This window comes from Meleagris gallopavo, chromosome 1, assembly GCF_000146605.3.
Source record: "Meleagris gallopavo isolate NT-WF06-2002-E0010 breed Aviagen turkey brand Nicholas breeding stock chromosome 1, Turkey_5.1, whole genome shotgun sequence".
Lineage (NCBI taxonomy): Eukaryota > Metazoa > Chordata > Aves > Galliformes > Phasianidae > Meleagris > Meleagris gallopavo.
The window spans coordinates 53,982,632-53,992,817 of record NC_015011.2 but is presented as its reverse complement, the minus strand read 5'-3'; positions in this window follow the sequence as shown (position 1 = coordinate 53,992,817).

Genomic DNA, 10,186 nt, shown 5'->3' with positions numbered 1-10,186 from the left:
TCCCCCCCCCGGTCTGCGAGTCAAAGGGAGCGTCTATCACGCTAAGCGATCTTCGCGGGGTCCTGGAGATCTCTAGGTGCACGCTAGCTTGCATATGGGGAAACGGTAGTGGCTCACAAGGCTGAGATGTGAGCGAAGAACTCCCTTCTGGGAGAGTCCCTTACATCAGTTAGGACACCTGCGCATTGGAGATGGAAAAAATTACACTTTTGCTGATAGGGACCTGCCAAGCAGCTGGTGACCAAGTGCAAAGCTGAGGCTGAAGGTACTGCCGGCAGTGTGGACCTGCTGAGCAGGCGTCTTGTGGTTTCTCGGGCTGTGGGTACCTGTGTGCAGGCATTTCCTTGTGGCAGGAGGAAAGGAACCGGGTGAACCCTCCTCAGTGCTCCCATGTAACTGGCTGCTATGGGCAGGCTACAGGAGAAGCTCTGAACTCATTTAATACTCACTGTGCTTGAGTACAATGATTATAGGGCATGCCGATGCCAGCTGCAGCTCTTAGCCACAGTCCTACTTTTGCTGTGTTCCTAGCAGAGAAAAGCATTAAGTGAGATAGAAGTAGGATGAGATGAGGAGAATGTGATGTGGCAGAGGGCATTCAGGGCACTATCCAACTCCGGGTATCCCATGAGGAGGCTCCACTGCCCCTGCACTCCCACACTCCATCTCGTCCCAGAACCCCATTTTCCAAATACTCCCCCTATTCCAGCACAGCTTGCTCATTTGCTCAGCACAACCAGCTCATCATCTGGTCTGACACTGGAGCTGCACGCGATCCCAGTAAAGCCCAGCACTGCCCTGCCCAGGGTGCCTGGCATGGGCATGTGCGCAAAGAGCCATGACAGCTGAGAAAGCAGACGAAGAGCTTTTCTCCCATTTATGTCTTAGTTACTGGTTTGAAATAGCTTTCTTTCACAACATCTAGAAATGCCGTTGTCTTTAGGATCGCTGATGAGTATCCTTTAAAGAACAAAGGCAGCCAAAGGACGCAGCCTCGAGCTCTTCGCAGGCAGCTCTTAGCGACAATTAATGTTAGCTGCTCAGGGAAGCAGAGTCCCGTTTCAGAGCTCAGATGACTTCACCAGACTTTTTACGAGGACTCGGTATCTAGCAACTCCCACTGAAAAACAATGCAAGTTTCTCGAGGCAAGCTTTGGCTGCCGGTTGTTGTTGATCAGCAGCTATTCGGGAGCTTTTATAAGATGCAGATGTGATCTCAGCTCTTTCTCTAGGAAACAAAAACAATGAGGTTTCAGCCTGGCCTTAGCAGAATCACCATCATCTCAGCACCAGCCAGCAGCCTCTGGCAGGGCTTGCAAGGCACGCAGAAACACCTTACGACACAGCTGAGGTGGATTCACCATTCCTGGGCTGATGGTGTAGTTTTATGGTTACGTGAGTCATCTCGGTGTGGTAGAGAATAGGGTCAGAGTGGTAGAGAATAGGGGTTTCAAGAGCAGCACTTTCAACTTCAATGCTTTGTTTCTTCTGTATACGCACACGTATCAAAAATTGAAAGAAAAAGAAAAAAACAGTACAAGTTTTGAAAGGAAAAGTCGATCAGGCATCTGAGGTTTCTTATTGTTAAAAAATAACAAAACTCTTGGGTAAAGAAAATGCTTAGTGGCCCCTTACCTGAACAAAATTCGTCAGCAGTCTGTTAAGGTAAGGAGGCCACCCTCTTTGAATGTAACTTCCCCAGTTCTCACAAGTCAAAAGATGGGAATTAGAAGGATTTGGTGACTGGAAAGGATAGAGCTTCAGGTTTCAAGTTTTCTCTGAGATTTGTGGGTTGCCCTCCTGTTGTCAGCAGGCTGGTGTTTTGGACAAGGGATGATGTTAAAAATAGCATCCTCTCAGTTCTTGTAAATTCGGGCATGTTTACACATTGTAGATTAGATTAGTGAGTTTCTAGAGGTGGGTGACCTATAGGAAAATAGGAAGTGCCATAATTATGCTTCTGTTTCTCTGCGAGATAATAGCATTAGATTAAAAATGTTTCTCTATGAGATAAAAAAAAAGTATGTTGCCACAGTGCTTATTATGCTCCTACATTCTGTAGGAGCTGTGCTTCACCACGTGCGATCATCTGCACACTCTCCACGTGTTTTTAGTTAAAATTTTTTAAAACTCGGTCTTAAAGCCTGCATATTTTCAGCTTAGTCCCTTAATAACTCGCACGAACCAGCGTATGTCTGTCATGCTTGTGGAGCACCTATTTGTAATGTGTATTTACAACCATTTAGTGCAAAGGTTTTGGTAGCACGTGTCAAGGCTGATATTTCTTTTCCTTTTTCCTCACTCAGTGTGATCAATGAATACGTCTGAAAAGAAAATTCCAGTCTCTCTTCTTACCCCCAACAAGTAAGTGTAAGTGAGGGTTTTGGTTTTTTTTCTTACCACTTTGCTCAGTATGGAAACAAATGTTCCAAACTGAGAATATTTTTCTATGAAAAACAAAACAAAACAAACAAACAAACAAAAAAAAACCAAACCAAAGCACCCACCATGTTGCAGCATCTATTTAATCTTCAGTCTCAGCTTCTAATTATCCTCCTCTGCACCACGGTAGAGCTCTCAAGGACACCCAACGAGATGAGCGATACCTTATATTGCTGGGTAATTCCCTCTTGCAGTGGCCAAGGGTTTGCTCGCATGGGAGCGTTCCTGATCTTTTCCCTTTGATCGTGTTTGTTGCATAATGCGCGTGATTGCAGCCGGGATAACAGTCGGTCTAATGGGCCTGCTTGGGAGTTTCTGTGCAAACACTTTTTCCTGGCTCCCACTCTTGCATGTCAACTGCTTTGCAAACAATGGAACACTTAAGCGACATGTTCTAGTTTATTTAAATTATTTTTGCCTGCTAAGGATTAGTTCTGGGTGAGTGCTGCCTCGGAAGCCTAACGTTTGCTTTCAGGCTGTGCCTGCCTTGCAGCTCTGCAGTACTGGCAGTGTGATACACGTGTGTTTGCTGAAACCCTTCTCTATAAGACCTAGAAAGTAGTGCAAAACCTAATTTTTCCAGCACTGGTACAGCACTTCTGCTAGATCTGTAAGGAGAACACGAGGAGGGGGAGAAAATGTGGCTACCACTTGAGCCTGTGGAGAGAATTAGGAAAATACTTGACGGCTGGGCCGCTTACCCTTCTGCTTCCTATAAACGCGCTGTGGCTACAGCTGTGATAAAAGGGAAATTCCTAGGTATCCTTGACGCTGTTCCATCACTCTGAGTAATGTTGGAAAAGTCAGGCGACCACTGGGTTGGATGGCTCCTGGGCGCACACGGAATGCCAGCAGCTGCTCTGCATTATCCTCCCGCTGCCTTCAGCACTGCGGCACTGCGCCTGTGCCCGGCCCTACCACGGCCACCTCTGTCCAGTCTCATTCCTGTGTGCGTTGAGTCTGGCATGGGGCTGGGGGCTGTGGTGTTACCTCGAGCACGTGCTGGTGTGGATCCTGTGCCAGGAGCTGGCTCCACATCTGACTCTCCTCTTGCTTAGGGTGTTGGAGCTGAGCGTGTCTGCAGTGGATGCTGTATGAGCATAAACACTGGTCCTTTACCTGTCAGAAGAGGGGGGGGCAGCAGGGGCAGGGAGGTGATTGTCTCCCTCTCTGCTCTTGTGAGGCCCCATCTGGAGTACTGCATCCAGGTCTGGAGCTGCCAGTACAAGAAAGACAGTGAGCTGTTGGAGAGGGTCCAGAGGAGAGCCACAAAGATGATCAGGGGGCTGGAGCTCTTCCCTTATGAAGACAGGCTGAGGGAGCTGGGCTTGTTCAGTCTGGAGAAAAGAAGGCTACGGGGTGACCTCATTGCAGCCTTTCAATACATAAAGGGAGCTTATAAACAGGAGGGAAGTCAACTCTTCGAAAGGGTAGATAACTGCAGGACAAGGTGAAATGATTTTAAGTTGAGGGAGGAAAGGTTTAGGTTGGATGTCAGGGGGAAGTGACTATGAGAGTGGTGAGGTGCTGGCTCAGGCTGCCCAGAGGGGCTGTGGATGCTAGCGGTGTTCAAGGCCAGTTTGGATGGGGCCCTGGGCAACCTGGTCTAGCATTAAATGGGGAGGTTGGTGGCCCTGCCTATGGCAAGGAGGTTGGAGATTCGTGATCATTCTGGTCCCTTCCAACCCGGGCCATTCTGTGGTTCTGTGATTCAGTGATTCTACGCATGGCTGTTCACCAGGCGCTACCCTCATTCTTCGGTTTGAGACTTTGATTAATCAAGCAAAAGTGGCTTAGCTTTTCCTGGGTCTGTTTACTGATGGTATCACTTCCTTCTAGCAGCAGTATCTCAGTTCCCGCTCCAGACTGTCTGCTGTGGCACATACCTGAGGCTGAAGCTGGTGAACACCTTCTCTCAGCTCTGCCAGGCAAACGTCGGGAGCTGCACGGTGGCCTCTGGACTTCTCAGATACCTGCCCTCATCATGCAGGAAGGCATTAATCTTTGGTTCTAAGTGAGCATTCTCATATCTCACCTCATTTAGCCTGGCTGTCTATTTGATCCCATCTGATAGAAGCATCTTTCCTTTGGCATCCTGTAAATCCAGGACTTGACTTGAGAATTTCCAGTGTGCTGTCTACCCAGTGCTGGTGGAAAATACCCCACATGTTGTGCCCAGCTCTTGGTAGGCCCTGGCAAAAGGACTGAAGGAGGAAATGAGCGAGAGGGCCTTGTGAGTATGTTGTTATACACAAATGGTTATTCATCATCTGCAGCCCAGATGATCTGAAGTTGGAGGTGGGAGGGTTATGTAGCATGTAATAGCCTGTATTAAGCTAGTACTTGCCATTTCTGCTGTAGATGAGATTCTGGCTTCACTCCAGAGTATTTGCCAGTGATGTCACTAGGACCAAGGCATTTCTGGAACAGCACTGAAACAAGTTGCCCAAGGAGGTTGTGGATGCCTTGAATCCCTGGAGGCATTCAAGGCCAGGCGTGGATGTGGCTCTGGGCAGCCTGGTCTGGTGGTTGATGACCCTGCACATAGCAGCGGGGTTGAAACTCGATGATCATTGTGGTCCTTTTCAATCCAGGCCATTCTATGATTCTATGATTCTACTTCAAATCATGCTCTTAGGACATGGTGAAAGCACCACCAAATCTCAGCTTTTTCCCCAGACTTGAGTTTTTCCTTGCCTCCAGTTCATATAGAGCTCAGTTTGGGCTCACCTTACCTCCATGCAGCACTACTTTCCTGCGTTTCCCTCACATAAGCTATCACATGTATCTCTTGGGTCCACCTTAGGGCTCTGCATTAGGTCTTCTAGTTCAGCTGTGATGAGCTATCATTTTACTTCCTTGTCCTGAATAAACAGATGTTTTCTGTGTTAAGAGTCTCATTGGCATGCTGTTTCTTTCCTTGCCTTCAGCAACGGGCAGACATGTCTGACTAATTGCTGCAGAGCCACACTGGCACCTTTGCTACAATTGGGATAACATGCAAAAACACAACAAGGGTTTCCATGGCACAACACCTGGTGAGATTAAAAAAAAAAAAAGCAGGGAATAAGAACTTTTCCCCCTACCTTGTACTCTTTTACAAGGTGAAAGCAACACAGGCTTGGAGGTGAGGATGCCAAAGTATGCAGCCTGGCTGCTCACAGCACTTCCAGTGGCACATCTCTTCTACGGAGGCTCTTCCTTTGAAGCACATTTCACCTGCCCCAGAGCCAATGTCAGAAGGAGGAAATGGATCAAAAAGAAATTCCTGAAGGTAAAGCCTAACAGCCTGGTGGTCTCTCTGCTTGCAGGTATTCCTTGGGAATACTTTAAAAATGAGCAATACTGTGGGCTTTACCAGTGTCTCCTGCTAGTGGGAAACACCTTGTATAAGTAAAAACAGGGCATCTAGAAGGGTTGGCTCTCAAGCAGCCCACTGGTGCATCTTGTTTTACCTGCATGCTTTATAAAGTGTGCCAGAACACTGTAGGAGACCAGAGAGCTTGGTTTTGTGTGGGCGGGAGCCCACAGGTGCAGGAAGAGCTCTCTGTGTTTCTGTGTGTCATGGAAAGAGGGTTAATCTGGTTGGTTGGATGTACAGCTGCACTCAGCTTTCTATTCCACGTTATTATTTGTGCATGGAACAGGCTGTCTAGGGAAGTAGGCATGGACTTGACCGCCAGAGCTCAAGGACACTGCTCTCAAACATAGGGTTTGGATTTTGGGTGGTGCTGTGTGGAGCCAGGAGCTGGGCTTGATGATCCTTGTGGGTCCCTTCCAGCTCAGGATATTCTGTGATTACCAGTGTGCTGCTTGCTGTCCACAAAGGGTTTGTCCTACTTTGTCCTCTTAGGACCTCTCAGCTGAGAACAACCATTCTTTTTGTCTGATTTGCAGTGCAGGTAAAAGACAAATCAATCTGCTTTTCTTTTTCCGGTGTTGCCACTGAATTTTTGATGTTCACATGCACGCTGTAAGATTGGGAAATCTCCTGGTGTATTGTGTAACATGCTTACCGTATTCTGCCAAGAATTGCCAGCCTATCATTAGTCTTCCAGACCACCTTGCACATTTGAAGCTCATTGGCAGGTTTAATGAACCGATGATCAACTATCTGTCTCTCATTAAAGGTCTATTCCCCCACCCTGCCACATTCCCATGCTTTGTGCCGTCTCGTGCCATGAGGCAGACGCTGTTCTTTGCCCAAAACCCTCCTGTAGCATCTCTGCAAATCAAATGGTGGCGACCCAATTTCGGATTAAGAAACGGAGGCAGATAAGCGATTTCTTGTTTGCGTAAGAGTGGAAAAGCAGGGGGAGCAGAGCTAGGGATGGACCCAGAATAAATTGTGGGCTGCCTGTCATAACAAGAAAGGGGAGCTTGCAACAACTTCGTTTTTCTGACATGATTTATTAAATCTTCTGTAATTACTTTAGTCAACATCAATAAAGAACAATATGTTCTTTTCTAACTTCCACAGGTTATTTAGGACCTCTCATAGCCATAACAGATTAATAGCCTTAGGGTAGGATCGTATTACTAAACTTTTATTAAGTGTTTTAAAACCAATTGAAGACATTGCCAATTTGAGCTTTTTAAATTGTTTCGTGATATTTTCTTCCCATTTTTGGCAAAGCATCTTTGAAGTACTCAACCCTGAAACTTTTAATCATTTTGAAATTAAAAAAATAATAAAAAAAAAAGCAATATATGCTCTCTGATGCTGGCTGTATACTGTGATGGCAATTCAAGTTATACACATGCTGTTGTGAGAAGAAGGAATAAAATTTTCCAAAAAGGAAAATTACTTTTTCCAGCTTTTTTTTCATTTGTAGATGTGTTTTAACTCATATTCATGGTCTCAGTAAGTGATGTTTTAGGAGGCTTTGAGTCCTCCTTCCAGTTTGATGTTGTGTCTTTCAGAAAGTCATATCATAGAATCATCAAATGGCCTGGGTTGAAAAGGACCACAATGACCATCTAGTCTCAACCCCCGGGCTACGTGCAGGGTCACCAACCACCAGACCAGGCTGCCCAGAGCCACATCCAGCACGGTCTTGAATGCCTCCAGGGATGGGGCATCCACAGCCTCCTTGGGCAACCTGTTCCAGTAAGTCACCATTCTCTGTGTGAAAAACTTCCTGCTATTATCTAATCTAAACTTCCCCTGTCTTAGTTTAAAACCATTCCTCCTTGTCCTATCAGTGTCCTTCCTGAAAACTATCAAGTCTCCATATTGACAAATGAGAGAATGCCTTTGCCAACATAATAATAATTACTGAATAGCCTGTGTGTCTGAATTTCTGGGAGACAAAAACCCAAGCTGACATTGTTCTATTTGTTGTGGACATGCCCTGTTTCTTCCATGGAGAACATTAGCCTGAAGCAGCTCCGTGAAATGAAAAGGCTATGGAGGACTCAAAGTTTGGGGCAGAAAGGAGAAAAATGAATGTAGATACAGTCACAGTTGGCTTTTGCAGGTAAAGGTGTACTTGCAACAATATCAGAAATATGTAGAGGAATTACAGGACTCATTGATGCTGGGTCATAGGATTTGCTTTGAGTTGTATGTGGCTCAGGGTTGGGACAGACTGGGACTAAGAGGCTGCCTGAGCTCTGTGCTCTCCCTGGGTCCCTCCCCAAGGCACAAGGCTGGGGCTATAAACTTGTGGAATAATATACAATAAGAAATAGCTCTTAAGACCAGATCTCTTCATTCTGGTGCTTATCTTCATGTTCTGATTTTGAAACAGAAATTACTTTCATTGGGATCAATCAGGATGAAACGTGTGCACACTCTTTTTGCTCTCTCTTGCCTCTTTGGGAAGCAGCTGATTTCATCCACACTTAATCTCCTGCCTATGCTTGTTTCTTATCATTCATGTCTCTTTACTTCTTGATACCTTTTTTTGCTTTGTTTTGTTTTTTGTTTTTGCTATTGCGATTAAAGCTCCAGGATCCTTGCTTTTGAGGAAGGAGCCTATCAGGGCAACCCTTTGGGCTGCTTTGTCCATCCTTTGAAGGACAGAAGCCATCCTCAGCACCTTGAGCCCACCTACCTCTGTCTTGGAAGGGCCAGCAAAGCCTAAGGCAGCAATATCCTGCCCCTGCATGCAGCCTATGCACAGCCCACTCACAGTCCTGCACTCTGTGGGACATGACACAACCCCACCATGGTGGACACGTCCCCACCAGGCTCTTGGTGACCTCCGCTCCACAGGGCTGATGTACGCCTGAGGGACCAGCAAGGCTGGGCTGGGAGCCGTGGCATGCTGCAGCTGGCACCCCACAGACCATTCTTTAGCTCTGTTTTGTATAAACCCTTGTCGCTGTAGCACTTCATCTGGTGTGATGAGCACGCATGGTTTTTCTCTCCGCTTTCCCCCGAGGAGAGCCTGGTGTGGGCAGTGCAGTATTTCTGCTTCGCTCTGGTTATTTTAGAAACAAACTTAAAAACATATGTTCATTTCTGTTCGTTTATGTGACAGAGGCAAGGTCGAAGAGATAGGCCTGGGAAGGGGAGCCGAAACCTCCCTCAGAGCTGGGAGATCCTATTACACAGACTTTACTGCAGGCTGATGTTTAAGTTTCACTATAGGCTGCCCCACCACTGTAGTTTTAAATGCCCCTTTCTTTTATAAATCTCTTTCTTTTGTCTCCTTCTCCTTCCCTCACTTTCTTCTTCTGGACAATTTCATGCTTGGGACTACTCTGTTCTGCAGAAATATTCATACATACTATAGAAACACATTTGTACAATTATTTATAGTCTTAATTTTTACCCTACCTAGATCCTTGCTGCACTGCACACAGTGTCCCTGCTCCACAATTCTTACCTAAATCTCACTCTTGTGCAGGCAGCCTGTACATCTGAAATAGGTACGTGTTAATAAAATCATAGAATCATAGAATTACTCAGGTTGGAAAAGACCTTAAAGATCATCAAGTCCAACCACAACCTAACCTAACCATACTACCCTAACTCTAGCAGCTCTCTGCTAAACCACATCCCTGAGCACCACACTCAATCCACCACCCCAATAGGGCAACAACAGGGGCTGACAGGAAACAGCAATGGAAGGTTTCCTTGTGAAAAAGACAGAAATAGCATGTCTGGTTTTCATTCTTCATCACAACAAAAGGAGAGTTTTGTGGTGCTGGTGGAGAGAAAGGTGGGGTGGGGAGACATAAAAGTAAGGAGAGGGTGGTGCAGACCTGACCTGCACCTTGTGAAGCTTATCTGCTGGGGCTTCTCCCTGCCTAGGCAGTCCTTGAAGGTCTCAGAAGTGAGAGGAAAAAGGAAAAAGCACATGGTGATTAAATTAACTGTGAAAGGAGAGTGCTTGGGTGAGATGCAGTCAGTTGTGGGCACTGATAAAGGCAGCTGTCGTGGGTTTCTGGAGTGTTTTGATAAAGCCTTGCACTTTGTTGCTGTGATGGTGCTGTTGAAAAGTGACTGTGGTAGCTGAAGAGACTTTAGGGTGTCTATTGTGGTGTGAAAAAGCTGAGATTTTTGGTAGGAGTACTTCTTCTTGTTCTTCCTCCTCGTGACATTGGTGGGAATTCAGCTGCACATTTCAGTGGGACCAGTGTATGACCCACGATGAGTCCCTCTGCAAACCAAAAAACATCCTCTCAACCACTTCTGAGATGTCTGGATGTCAGTAAAAGTGATCACAGTCCCTTTTGTTGTTCAGAAAACACATTTGCCATAGTGGAGCAATAAACTTTCCCAGATTTTATT